We start from the raw sequence: 15,127 nt of genomic DNA, 5'->3' as shown, positions 1-15,127 counted from the left end.
ACCAGGTACAGAGTAAACACGTAACTTGCTCAAAGTCAAACAACTGGATAGTAAGGGGTGAGCAAAGATTCAGATTCGAGTCTGTGCCCACAGTTTCTTTTCCGCACACCTCGCATCCGGTGGACATTATATTTATGTGCTTCATCCTTCCTTCATTGCGTATCAGGGAGACATACCCAGGTCCCAAGTGTTGCTTTATGTGGAGGCTGTCTTCTTGCAATCTACAGACGGCAGGACTGGTGCAATTACCTGCCTTTCCGTAGTTAATAGGCACACATTGAAATGAGTCCCTTCTGAAGGTCCAGAGAAATTGCTTGTAAGGGACCAGGGTTTAAGCAGAGTTGGCAACTTCAGGATGGCAGCCCATCCGTGGCGATCATCGGCTCCAGTTAAAAATGATGCCCCGTCTTTGTGACACGATTATTTGGGTATTTACCACAAAGGCCCTTAAATGGGTCCTTTTCAATCAGAACATAAGAAATAAGCTGGGGGGCAGGGGAAATAGCTAAATTTCAGTGTAACTGCTCACAGTGTTTTACACTCGGATGGATGGTGGGTCTTTCTCATCATTCACCAAGCCCAGACACGCCACCAAGAGTGATTTGGCAACTTGTGAAGATAAATCCCACCAAGGATGGCGGCTGTCACTGTCACACTGCGAGTGTGGCTCCGGGGGCTGATGGAGCATGGGAGCAAGGGCCCCTGATGCAAAGGCGGAGAGGAGGAGGACCTGGAGAAAAGAAAACAGAGGAAAAGCGACAGAAATTCCATCTCTCCCCCAAAGCCGTTCCCAAGCACCGTGCCTTTGAGAGAACTCATGCTTTTGAGAGTCCCCAACAGGTCAGAAAGACAGATGGCAGGTTATCGTAGCAGGAGGGTGGGGAGGTTATGAATGTAACTATCCACAGAGAGAAAAGCACAGATTCTGTGTGTGTAACTCAGAAGAAGATGGAAGAAAGTACCCACTGTAGGAATCTGAGGGGGGGTATTTTCAAGATATTTTTAGACTGAGATCCCCCCAAATTGCCTTTATTTATTCTATTTTTAGAACCTATTTCTGTGCTGATAAAAGCAACATCTTCTAATAACATAAAATTTAACAAATATAGAAATTATATAAAACTCCATAATCTTTTCATCCAGGAGCAACCCATGTAAATATCTTGTCATGTACCTTCTAGCATTCCCCACACCTTCCCTATGTGTATATGGATGTGCACATACATATAATAACTCTGCGTATTATAAAAGTGGACTCAAATGAAACTTAATATTTTATGACCTACAATTTTTTTATTTATATCAGTTTCTTTATGTGTCAACAAACAGATTTACATAATCATTTCTAATGGGCATAATTTTCCACTGGAATATCATTTAATCAATGCACCATTCACTGGATGTTTAGGGTTGTGAATTTTCTGTTATTCTAAGTAATAAGACAAGAGTGTCTTTCAGTTCAGTTCAGTCGCTCAGATGTGTCTGACTCTTCGCAACCCCACGGACTGCAGCACACCAGGCCTCCCTGTCCATCACCAACTCCCGGAGTTCACTCAGACTCACGTCCATTCAGTAGGTGATGCCATCCAACCATCTCACCCTCTGTCGTCCCCTTCTCTTCCCACCTTCAAGCATCAGGGTCTCTTCCAATGAATCAGTTCTTTGCATCAAGTGGCCAAAGTATTGGATTTTCAGCTTTAGCATCAGTCCTTCCAATGAATGTTCAGGACCGATTTCCTTTAGGATGGATTGGTTGAATCTCCTTGCAGTCCAAGGGACTCTCAAGAGTCTTCTCCAACACCACAGTTCAAAAGCGTCAATTCTTCAGCCCTCAGCTTCCTTTATACTCCAACTCTCACATCCATACATGACCACTGGAAAAACCATAGGTTTGAATAGACAGACCTTTTTTGGCAAAGTAATGTCTCTGCTTTTTAATATACTGTCTAGATTGGGCATAACTTTTCTTCCAAGGAGTAAGCGTCTTTTAATTTCATGGTTGCAATCACCATCTGTAGTGATTTTGGAGCCCCCCAAAATAAAGTCTCTCACTGTTTCCATTGTTTCCCCATCCATTTGCCATGAAGTGATGGGACCCGATGCCATGATCTTAGTTTTCTGAATGTTGAGCTTTAAGCCAACTTTTTCACTTTCCTCTTTCACTTTCATCAAGAGACTCTTTAGTTCTTCTTCACTTTCTGCCATAAGGGTGGTGTTGTCTGCATATCTGAGGTAATTGATATTTCTCTTGGCAATCTTGATTCCAGCTTGTGCTTCTTCCAGCCCAGCATGTCTCATGATGTATTCTGCATATAAGTTAAATAAGCGGGCTGACAATATACAGCCTTGATGTATTCCTCTCCTGATTTGGAACCAGTCTGTTGTTCCATGTCCAGTTCCAACTCTTGCTTCTTGAGCTGCACACAGATTTCTCAAGAGGCAGGTCAGGTGGTCTGGTATTCCCATCTCTTGAAGAATTTTCCACAATTTTTTGTGATCCACACAGTCAAATGCTTTGGCAAAGTCAATAAAGCAGAAGTAGATGATTTTTTTTTCAACTCTCTTGCTTTCTCAGTGATCTGATAGATGTTGGCAATTTGATCTCTGGTTCCTCTGCCTTTTCTAAATCCAACTTGAATATCTGGAAGTTCACAGTTCATATACTGCTGAAGCCTGGCTTGGAGAATTTTGAACATCACTTTACTAGCGTGTGAGATGAGTGCAATTGTGCGGTAGTTTGAGCATTCTTTGGCATTGCCTTTCTTTGGGATTGGAATGAAAACTGACCTTTTCCAGTCCTGTGGCCACTGCTGAGTTTTCCAAATTTTCTGGCATATTGAGTTCAGCACTTCCACGGCATCATCTTTTAAGATTTGAAATAGCTCAACTGGAATTCCATCACCTCCACTAGCTTTGTTTGTAGTGATGCTTCCTAAGGCCCATGGGACTTCACATTCCATGATGTCTGGCTCTAGATGAGTGAGTGATCACACCATAGAGATTATCTGAGTCATGAAGATCTTTTTTGTACAGTTCTTCTGTGTATTCTTGCCACCTCTTCTTAATATCTTCTGCTTCTGTTAGGTCCATACCATTTCTGTCTTTTATTGTGCCCATCTTTGCATGAAATATTCCCTTGGTATCTCTAATTTTCTTGAAGAGATCTCTAGTCTTTCCCATTCTATACTTTTCCTCTATTTCTTTGCATTGATTACTGAGGAAGGCTTTCTTATCTCTCCTTGCTATTCTTTGGAACTCTGCATTCAAATGGGTATATCTTTCCTTTTCTCCTTTCTCTTTCACTTCTCTTCTTTTCTCAGCTATTTGTAAGGCCTCCTCAGACAAACATTTTGCCTCTTTTGCATTTCTTTTTCTTGGGAATGGTCTTATCCCTGCTTCCTGTACAATGTCACAAACCTCTGTCCATAGTTCTTCAGGCATTCTGTCTATCAGATCTAGTCCCTTGAATCTATTTGTCACTTCCACTGTATAATAATAAGGGATTTGATTTAGGTCATATCTGAATGGTCTAATGGTTTTCCCTACTTTGTTCAATTTAAGTCTGAATTTGGCAATAAGGAGTTCATGGTCTGAGCCACAGTCAGCTCCCAGTCTTGTTTTTGCTGACTGTATAGAGCTTCTCCATCTTTGGCTGCAAGGAATAGAATCAATCTGATTTTGGTGTTGACCATCTGGTGATGTCCATGTGTAGAGTATTCTCTTGTGTTGTTGGAAAAGGGTGTTTGCTATGACCAGTGTGTTCCTTTGCCGTGCTTCATTCTGTACTCCAAGGCCAAATTTGCCTGTAACTCCAGGTGTTTCTTGACTTCCTACTTTTACATTCCTATAATGAAAAGAACATCTTTTTGGGTGTTTGTTCTAGAAAGTCTTGTAGGTCTTCATAGAACCATTCAACTTCAGCTTCTTCAGCATTACTGGTTGGGGCATAGACTTGGATTACCGTGATATTGAATGGTTTGTCTTGGAAACAAACAGAGATCATTCTGTCGTTTTTGAGACTGCATCCAGGTACTGCATTTCAGACTCTTTTGTTGACTCTGATGGCTACCTCATTTCTTCTAAGGGATTCTTGCCCACAGTAGTAGATATAATGGTCATCTGAGTTAAATTCACCCATTCTAGTCCATTTAAGTTCACTGATTCCTAAAATGTCGACATTCACTCTTGCCATCTCCTGTTTGACCACTTCCAATTTGCCTTGATTCATGGACCTAACATTCAAGGTTCCATGCAATATTGTTCTTTACAGCATCAGACTTTACTTCCATCACAAGTCACATCCACAACGGGGTATTGTTTTTGCTTTGACTCCATCTCTTCATTCTTTCTGGAGTTATTTCTCCACTGATCTCCAGTAGCATATTGGGCACCTACTGACCTAGGGAGTTCATCTTTCAGTGTCCTATCTTTTTGCCATTTCATACTGTTCATGGGGTTCTCAAGGCAAGAATACCGAAGTGGTTTGCCGTTCCCTTCTCCAGTGGACCACATTCTGTCAGACCTCTCCACCATGACCCGTCCATCTTGCATGACCCTACACAGCATGGCTCATAGTTTCATAGAGCACCTTGCAGATATACTTTTATATATTTTCTTGCTTGGATACACTTCTCAAAGTGAATTTTTTAAGAAGAATGAGGCACTTTGTTAAATAACTTTACACATATTGTTAAATTGTCATCTTGGTAAGTTGTGCCCCAAATTATCTTAAGTCCAAGCAATAACTTTTAAGTTAATGCAATTTGCATGTTTTGTCCTTCCTTTCTCTTCCTTTCTCTTCCTCCCATTCTTCTTCTTATCAAATCTTTCTCCCTTCAGTAGTTGAAATAAAGACTGTACAGTTCACAAAGCAGAAAATATTTATTATCTGGCACCTCTACAGAAAAAAACTTGTGGACCCATGGACAAGTAGAAATTGTGTTTCTCATGTGCAGTAGAAGCCAGGTGCTCCTCAAAGCAGTAATTAAGAGTAGGCCTATCATCAGGTTTTGGGGGTACAAATTCTCAGTCAGCCCCTTATTAACTGTGGGGCCTTATCCTGGTTGTAAAACTCTGAATGCTGCAACCTCCTCAACTGCAGAATGGAAATAATATCCACAGCCAGTGTCGTCACTGGGATCGAGTGAAATGAGATGTGAAAACGATTAGCATACATGTCTAGTACATCGTTAAAAAAGTGTTGTTGTTGTTATTTGCTTTTCTTTTCTGGAAATGTAACCGACAATTTGTTTCGATGTCTCCAATCCTGGAGTTTTCATTTCTTCTGGTATTCTTTTTCATCTTTGAATAATTTTTGGCTCCAGACACAAGTGTTGCGTCAACAAAATAAGATTTGTAGCATCTTCACTGTATCCTTTTCCTTTTTTTTTATTTGTCTTTTTTATTTCAAGAACCTCATTGCTTACTTATTCATGTGTAAGTCATGTAAGAAACACCTACTTTCAGGCTCAGAACAATGAGGCAGTCACTGATTGGTGCATGATGGAAGGGAGACGGCCTCCCTGAAGGTGCCACGCAGCCTCCAGACTTAGGGTCGAAAGACCTGCTGGTCTAGAAGGCATGTGATGTGGTCCCAGTGCCTGCAGGACTCAGCTTTCAGGACTGTGCTCTGTTGCACAGCTTTTTTTTCCATTTTTGATGTTCTTCCTCATTTGCTGCTCTACACATAGCCCTGACCTGGGCATTTAGTGAACATGAAGAAAAGAGCAGGTGGTCTCTCTAGGAACAGACACAAATCTCTTAAAACAGTTTCACAGACTTGAGGCAGAGCTTGCTGTGTCCGAATACGTTCCCTCTGAACACAGACTAGGCTCGTTTCTTCTTATTTAGAGAAAAAGCATTAAAGTAAACATCCCTTATGTGGGTACTGGGCCCACATAAGGGATCTGAACTGAGCATGGTGAGGGGTGCAGAGCTGGACGCCAGCCTGCTTCTTCTCATTCAGTCTGTCCAGGCTTGAATGTCAGCCCTCAGAAACTCCTCCCACAAACACCCTTCTCTGGGTGACACCCTGCTATTATTTGCCAAAACAGCCTCATGTGTTTTACTGTATTCCACTAAAAACGAGGATTATTCCTGTGTTTACTATCTTTGCCTCCCTGCCCATACCCCACTGAAATTCAGACTCCATGAAGGAAAGGACTTGTCTATCTAGTTCATGGACATCCCGAGTGCTCGGGCAGCGTCCATGTGAGAAAGCATCAGTCCTCACCCTCAAAATGTGCACCATTTGGTCCTTCCTCATTAAGGCTGATGTTACTCTCTCTCGTCTCTGCATCCGTCACACTGAATTCTTGTCACTGCCTTTGACACAGAGAGCTGTTTTCCCTCTTTGACACAAGCCGCTTCCAAGCCGACACCACCTTTCACTTTCCCCACGCGCACTTCTTGCCTGATTACCTCTTACCCTTCAGGTCTCAGTTTCCAGATTGCGTCCACCAGGAAGCCGTCCATGGAGCCCCCACCCCGGGAGGAAGGGTACTCGCCCTTCCCTGGTGCCTCCATGCCCTACACATCTCTCATCTTTCTGCTCACCCCGAATGGCTATCCTTGCTTGCTTGAATCCCCCATTGGAACTAACAACCGAGCACCCAACACAGTGCTTCTCAAGCAGGACGTACTCAGCTGACGTGTTTTATCAATGAATGAATGAACATCAAAGAATTTTTTTCCATTGCCTGTAGTAATAACCCACCATTGAACAAGTGAGCAAGCTCCGGGAGCTGGTGAAGGACAGGGAAGCCTGGCGAGCTGCAGTCCATGGGGTCGCAAAGAGCCAGACATGACTTAGCAACTGAACAGCCACAACACTGAACAAACTATGAATTACTCATTAAATAGGCCATGAACTACTTTTCCCCAAATGTAGCGTCTTTCCTTTGGAAAAGACGATGGAAAAAGAGGCACAGACTCTGCATAGACAGTTTACAAAGAGAAAATATATTTTGTAAATAAATACGTTACCAAATACGTAATACCTGACTGAAGAGTGTGAATTAGAATTTCACTAGGAGACTGTTTTTCTTTTCTCAGTTTTTAAAAACGGCTTCCCAGGCAGTACTAGGGTAAGGAACCCGCCTGCCAATGCAGGACATGCAAGAGACATGGATTCGATCCCTGGGTTGGGAAGATTCTCTGGAGGAGGAAATGGCAACCCATTCCAGTATTCTTGCCTGGAAAATTCCATGGACAGAGGAGCCTGGTGGGCTGTAGTCCATGGGGTCACAAAAGGGTAGGGCATGACTAAGCACACACACAATTTTTACAACTCAAAATGTTTGATGATACCCTCAGTGAGTGAAAGTATAGGAAACAGGCCTTCTTGTCCATGAACAACGGCAACATAAATTCTGCAACCTCTATGCAGGACAATTTGGGATATTTATCAAAATTACAAATGTACTTAGCCTTCGTCCCAGCTGGCTCCCTTCTCGGTGTTTGTTCTTCAGACACCCTCCCACACGTGCAGAGGGACCTGCATCCAAGGTTATTTACTGCAGGGTTGTTGGTAAGAGGGAAAATTTGGAAATTCCCTAAATGCCTCTAGACTCAGAGAACTTAGTGAATAATTTATGCTAGCGCCATACATTGGAGTGTATTGTGTTAAAAAAATAAAAACAAAGTTCTTTATTAATTGATTTGAAATGATCTTCGAGATAAAGCACTTTAGGATAGAGGAAAAAGCAAGGTGGAGAACAATGTGTGTGATATTTTGCTATTTGTGCAGAAAAGAAGGGAAAAGAGTAAGTGTGTGTGTACACGCATGTGCTCAGATGGACGTGCATTTGTAGGCAAAATAGATTTGATTAAAAGACTGGAGAGAAGCGTGGCAGGACAGATAAGGGGCAAAAGGAAAGGAAGGCTTTTCACTCTGCATAGCTCTGAATAATCCTGACTTTAGAATAACTGTGTCACTGTATTAGCTGTTCAAACGTTGAAGAGGAAAAATTAAATTCAGGAGACAAAGAAAGGAAAGGAGGAAGAGAGGGAGAAGAAATCAGTCTTGGACCAGGAGGAATAAAAGAAGCTGCTCAAGGTAACAAGGCTAAAAAATCTTCAACTTCGTGTGTCCCTTTAACAAAGTAAAAAAAAAAAAAAAAATTAGAGAGGCAAGCCCTAGCCTCTCATTTGTTTCTTGACTTCTCTGATGATTCTGCAGTAATTAGAGAGCTGACTCAAGCCTCTGAGTCTCACCCACCTGGTGATCCTGCACAGCCATCTAGAAGGGCCCCGCCAGAGCCTCCTTGCTGGCGTTTGGGGAGACGCAGCCCCTCTTCCTGGGGAGGGCTCTCTGATGTTGATTGCTGTAGCAGCTACTGTCATAGCTCACTTCAGCAGAAAGGATTAGACTGTCCTGAATATGTCAATCAGATATCAAAGATAAATGAAGTTTGAAAAAATAAAATGTGCAATTTATTTTTAAAAAATAGTCTTTGGGAGACACCCAGAATGCACTTTGAAAAATCTAAGGGAAATATGTCATGAAAACAAATCCGCACTCTGCGGTCCAACCTTAATTTTTCACTGATAACGCTCAAGCGGGCTGCAGCCCAGCCAATAAATAAAGATTCTCCATCCTTAATAGTCTCCGATTTCCATTTGTTATGACGGAGGGCCTGCTCCCAAAGATGCACTTGCCCCCTCACTTCAGCTCCGTCCACCTCCCCTTTCCAGGTGCCCTGGGTGCTAATGAACTGACACAACCTCATCGATTTACCCCCAAGGACATCCTATCCCTGCCGCTCTTGGAAAGGAACTCGCCACGGTGTCCGCTAAGCTGCGTTGGCACCCCTCGTTGGTTGGGCTTGGCGATGTTTGGGGTTTTAATTCACTTTACTAAAATTGCCTTTCATTCACTGGGTGACAGGCAGTTATTTGTTTTCAGGGTTCCATTTGACATTTATTGTTAGTGCAAAACACTAATAATAATAATTAGCGCCTTTTTAAAGTTGTCTGGGGTTTTCGTGCTCCTGTATTGTTACTATAAAACATCCCGATGCTTTGCTGTATATAAGATAGTATGATGGTATTTAAATGTAACAAAGGGGTTTATTATATTCAGGCCAGATTGCAGTATCTCTAAGCGCCCCCTCCCGCTGTGAGCAAGCCAAGACTTAATATCTTCTAAACTTGTCTGTAATGCTAATACCTATCTTGGGGAAAAAAAATAGGAAGAAAGCCTCAGCCAGCCCCGCGTGGCTTGGTTTTCTCATAAAAACAAGGAAAATGAATCTGGGATTTATCCTCTAGGACGGTGCTATTTGATAAGGTACCCACTAGCACATGTGACTAATCAAATTTAAAATATTTGAAATTAAATAAAGACTCTGTTCTTCAGATACATTAGCCAGTTTTGAAATGTTCAGTATTCACGTATGGCTAGTGGCTACCATATTCAACAGCTCCAGGATGCGCCCATCTTTGCGCAAAGTTATTTTGGACGGCACCCACTGTTCTAGAACCTTGCTACTCAAAATGTGACGCAAGGAGCAGCAGCATAGACATGGCCTGAGCATTTGCTTAGAAATGTAACGACCTGTTCCCCACCCAGAGGCCTAGCAATGAAATCCTCGGATAATTCATTTGCACATTATAGTTTGAAAAGCACTGGGAATCTGGAACCAGGGTCAGAAAATGGTTTCTGTGAAGAACCAGGCAGTAAGCAGGCTGGCATGGCGAGTCACGCAGACTCTGTCGCAACTGCTCCTCTGGTGTTGTGGCCCGATAAAGCTTTATTGTAAAAACTGACGCAGGCTCTATCTGACCCAAGGTGCAGCATTTGCTGAGTCCTATTCCAGATGGTTTTGGATGTCCTGTAAATACTATTCGCACTATTTAATTCCCTCTGCTGTCTCTCAAGGAGTAAGTGTCACTGACTGAACATCAAAGTCTAAGCTCCTGGCAGATTCCTTCCTGGAATTTCCCTATTGACCTGTGTCACCATCCCCTGCTTCTAAAGAAACCTGACCAGTTGAAGCCAGTGGAAATTAACGATAAACAGAACAACCAGGCTGGACAACGTGGCCGCATCGATAAGGCAAAGAGGAGGGCTGGGCTGCTTTTTTCTTTTTAGAAAATCTAATCCAGTTAAACATTATGCAGAGACACTGCTGGCTTTTAAAGTAAGACCATCAGGCTCAGCGTCAGGATCAGCTCTTAGTTCTGATGTGCTTGCTGTTCCTCTGAGAGGGTTCCAGAGACCAGCCAAGAGATGAGCAGGGTTTCCGGTCTAGCCTGGGTCCAGCCCAGGTTGGCCTTATACACAGATGATATGTCCACGCAAAAGAGAACTCTCCTGCTAAGGTCCAGGCTGACCAGCCTGAAAGGAGTGTAATCCATGCACGCCAGTACTTCTCCTAATCACAGCAGGCAGATGCGTGGCTTCCCCCATACATGGCGTGGAGGAAATGCCAAAAGTCCTCAGGTTTTCTCAAAGACCTGCCCTTCCTTTTCTGTGAGTTAAGGCAGAAAGCCGGGGAAAGAAGGGATGCTTCTGAACCACCGAACAATGAAGTTATGTCAAATCTCCTACCACACACAGAATCCCTGCCGTGGGTACGATACGCTCTAGTTGATCATTTTAAACTCCTGGAGCTAGAAACACCTGAGCAGGAAGCAGATCGGTGATATCCGGGGAAAAGGCACTTAGGACTCTTTCAGTTTCTACCAAGTTTTGGATGAAAAACACGTTTCCACTATACCAGACTCCAGATTCCTCCGCCAGAGTCCATCATGGCTAAAATTAAAATTGATGTGCTTGGGACGGCTTGGTGCTTCGCAATCAGACACCCTGCATCGGCATTCCAGATTTACCACTGACTAGCTCTGTGACTTTCAGCAAGTCACAGGATGTCTCAAGGTCCACTCTCCTCACCTGAAATATGAAATAGAAATATTATCCACCTTGGTTTTATTATGAGGAGTAAATGAGACAGTAGATATCAGGTGACTGGTGCACAAATTGGCATGTGGTATTTGTCCGGTAACAGCTGCCTTTGTGTTTATCGTATTTGACAAGCACCCTTATACATGGTTGGGCTTTCTAGGTGGCTCAGTAGTAAAGAATCCACCTGCCAAGAAGGAGACGTGGGTTCGATCCCTGGGTCGCGAAGCCCCCTGGAGAAGGAAATGGCAACCCACTGCAGTATTCTTGCCTGAGAAATCCCATGGACAGAGAGGAGCCTGGTGGGCTGCAGTCCATGGGGTCGCAAAGAGTCAGGCAGGATTGAGCAACTGAACAGCGGCGGCTTACACACGTTAATCACAGGCAGGAGTGACGTCTCATTTTATAGACGGTCGAAGTGAAGTTCAGAGCAGTGATGGCCTTCGCAAGAACAGAGCTTGTTAAGCGGCAGTGCTCACATCTGAATGGGGGCATTTCTGCTTGCTTCTCTTTCTTTAGCTGTGCCATTCATTCTGGGGAACCACTTCAGGGGTGAGGTTTGCTGTTTGTTTTTTGCTTTTTAGTATCTTTTCTCCCATTTTTTCCAACAACATCCTCCCTGCCTTTATAAGGATTGACCTGATGCTCAGCCTGGAAACGTGCATACCCTCTGACGGACATCTGCACAGACTGGTCTTGCCCTTGGACACCAACATGGCAGCCAAGAGTGACCAGAAGTCAGCTGGTAGCAGAAATCCTGCTCTTACACTCGAAGAAATAAAACCCTCTAATCCAAAGATCATCGTCTCTTCAAAATCATTCAGAAAGTTTCCTTTTGTTTACCCTCTGTCTACAAATTCATTGTTTTATCCAGAAGAGCCATTGCTTAAGAAAATAAACAAGCCCAAATTGCCTCTGTGTTGAAAGTTATGAAACTGAGTTTTAACATCCCATGATTGCCTTCAAATAAAGAAGAGAGGACCAAATAGGCACCAAATCTTGAGTGGATGGTTCTTTGATCCAACAATTCAACTCTTAGCAATGGCTTTTGGAAGTAAACTGATGAGTGTACAGTTATGGAGACAAAAGTAGTCATTTCAGTGTTTCTAAATAGAGAAAACAACTTAGAGTTTTCTCATTTGAAGATGGGAGAAATAGACTACAGGAGGCTGGTTTATTGAACACCACGTGGCCATGAAGAAGGTGGGGCAGATCTCTGTAGCTGTTATAATAGCCTATTGTCTGATGTCGTCCCCTCACCTCCCACATCCAGAGCATCATCGAATCCTATAATAATCCCCCATGACCACTTCTCATGGCGACCACTGCTTCCATCCTAACCCATACCGTTTTTACCTCTCACGTGGACTAGTGAAAACATTCCCTAATCAGTTCTGGTTCCTTTCCTGCTCCTCCAAAGTCTCCATCTGTTGTTGCTGTTCAGTCGCTCAGTCGTGTCTGACTCTTTGCGACCCCATGGACTGCAGCACGCCAGGCTCCTCTGTCCTTCCCTGTCTCCTGGAGTTTGCTCAAATTCATATCCATTGAGTCAGCAATGCTATCTAACCATCTCATCCTCTGCCGCCCACTTCATATGACAACCAAACCGAGCTTGTGAAACCAGAGACGGGCCAGACGAGAATGAAATGCAAACCACCTCCTGGGGCCTGCCAGGCCTGTTCGTAACGAGCCCCTGCCCCCACACTGCTTCTTCCTATTCATCCTCCGCACTGGATGGCTGGCTTTACCTTGAGCTACAACATCATCTCCATCTTATAGTCTTAGAATTTGCTGTCTGCCAAGGTGACAGCTATTTCCCAGCTCCTTAAAGCTTCATGCATTCTTGTTCCTGTTCAAATGCCCCCTCCCCAGAGAGTCTTTCTATGATTAAAATCACCCACCCCTCCACCATCACTCTCTATCTCATGATACCCTTTTAAAAAATAGCCCTTAGTACCTCCCGTCTTTATTTTATTCATCAAAGCATTTACTTGTTTACTCTTTGTCTCTTCCACCAGAATGTAACCTGCGTTAAGGCAGCATCTCGTAGGTGCCTCTGTTCTTGTTAGAAAAACACCTGCCATAGAAAATCAACAAATATTGAATTAAATAAATAGATTTAAATCTGTAGAATATGCAGAATCACATACCTTTTATTAATTGTGGTTATATGTAGGCAGGTAGAATTGTGTTTTTTCTTTTCTTTTCTATTACCTATATTGCCAACCTCAAAAGAACAAAACTTCTCCAATGAAAATTAATTAATTAATTTAAAAAAAGAACAAAAGATACTCTTATAATTTTGAAAAGCAATTACATGTATTTTATATTAGACAATAGTAAATTAAGAGACCAAAATGGAATATAACCTATCAAGGAGCCAATAAGCACCTTTCATAAAAAATGTTTCCAGTGGAATCTCGATTGATAATGGGTCTTTTTTTCCTCTTTAACTCAATTTTGGACCCCTCTCTTAAAGCCATTTTAACTCAAAGTTTAGAAAAAGGCAATAAAGTTCAGTTTACAAGACTAAGATGCATAACTTCTTATGCTGGGGTTTACCAGAAGGCTTTGGAAGAAAAATTCACTCTGTCTTGCCATGTATATATTAATTTTTTCTAACTAAAAGTCCTGATCTGAAAAAAAAAAAAAATCTGACAACATAGACTCCTTCTCTTATTGAGCTGTCATTTTAAGTTTATTGTTGATGTTTAAATCTCTGTTTATCTCCAAAGTAATATCGACTGCAGGACTAAGAATGACTTTGGCAATTGCAAATATTTCTGGGTACGTATAATCCGTGCAGGAAGGAGATATCTGATAAATAATCCTTTGTACTTAGCTGGACATAAAGGAGATTCTTAGAAGAATTCCAAAACCTCAGGGGGGGAAACGGTAATGACTTCATCCTGGCAACATCACTTAGGAGCAGCGATTTATTGTAGAACTTTGACCAAAAGCAAGAGATTCTCATGTAAGCCTAGAGCAATTCTCAACTAAGTCTGACCTAAGTCAGAATCTCTGACATTAAAGAAAAGTCCTATATTTTACCCACATGACTGTACTTTTTTTTTTTTCCAAAAGTGTCCAAACTTGGAAGGATTAGTTGCAAATATTACATCTGCTTATTTTCAAAACAAGATGTCAATTTAAGGAAATGTTTTAAACCAGGTCTGGTGAATATCACTCTCATGAAAGATTATGATTCTATAGAACCATTTCATGTGGAAAATAGCCAATTCTATGCAGGCATCTGAAATCATTTTCTACATCCTTTTGAGGATTTTCCAGAAGATACTATGTGTAATATTCTAATTGACATGTTGGTGGAAGCATTGTAGACTTTTGTGGGTTAGTTGAAAAGTATATTTTTCAATGTATCTTGGAAACCTTAGCAGCACTAAAGTTAAAGAATGAATTCAAACCCTCCAAAAATATTCATTTGTTTTCTTCCCAAGTTTCCTGAAACAAAGTGCTAAGATGAAATATTTGACTACATGAAACCATTTATTTTGGTAGCATTTCCACCATTAACCTTAGATCATCTCCTAAAGACAGCCAGGAAAGAAACAAATAAACAGAGCTCATTCATCATGAAGCATGATAATAAGACATTTTATAAACAGAGTATTTTCCATCCAGAAAGAAACCATGTAATTTTAACAAGGCACACAGTGGGTGTGCCTTGTTAAAGGCACACATTACTCAGCCAAGTACAAAGCATTTGCCTCAAAATATTTATCAATATTATTGACACTGTGATTATCAAAAAATAAGATTGAAACTCATACCAGACAGAAGGATGCTTGCCTATCCTTTAATGACAATTCCTCAATCTTGCAATTTACCAAAGAATAAGTGGGAATATTGAAATTGAGCTGTCCATAAGACTATCTTGAGCACCTACTGTGTTTCTAGCCACTTCTAGGCAATTCAACTGATTTACATACAAAATATTGTTTCTACCACTTGGATGAAAACACAAAAACTAGTCCCTCTCTTCTTGTGACCATGGGGGATTTCTCTTCACTGGAGAAAGCAGTATTAGAGTAATGCTTTTAGAATCTTCTTCCATGATTTCAATTATATCAACACCTAAATGGATCAAAAATAAGGTAAGGGTATTCACAAACATGACTTAGGCACCATCCTTCTCTCCTCCAGGCCATCTAGACCCTGAATGGACACATTATTTTTTAATCATTCTTCCATGTGATTTTTGTC

The sequence above is a fragment of the Bos grunniens genome, chromosome 13 (genome assembly GCF_055505025.1).
Source record: "Bos grunniens cultivar Pamir isolate PY7600 chromosome 13, Bosgru_T2T1.0, whole genome shotgun sequence".
Lineage (NCBI taxonomy): Eukaryota > Metazoa > Chordata > Mammalia > Artiodactyla > Bovidae > Bos > Bos grunniens.
The sequence above is the reverse complement of the archived record's forward strand: the minus strand, read 5'-3'. Positions refer to the sequence as shown.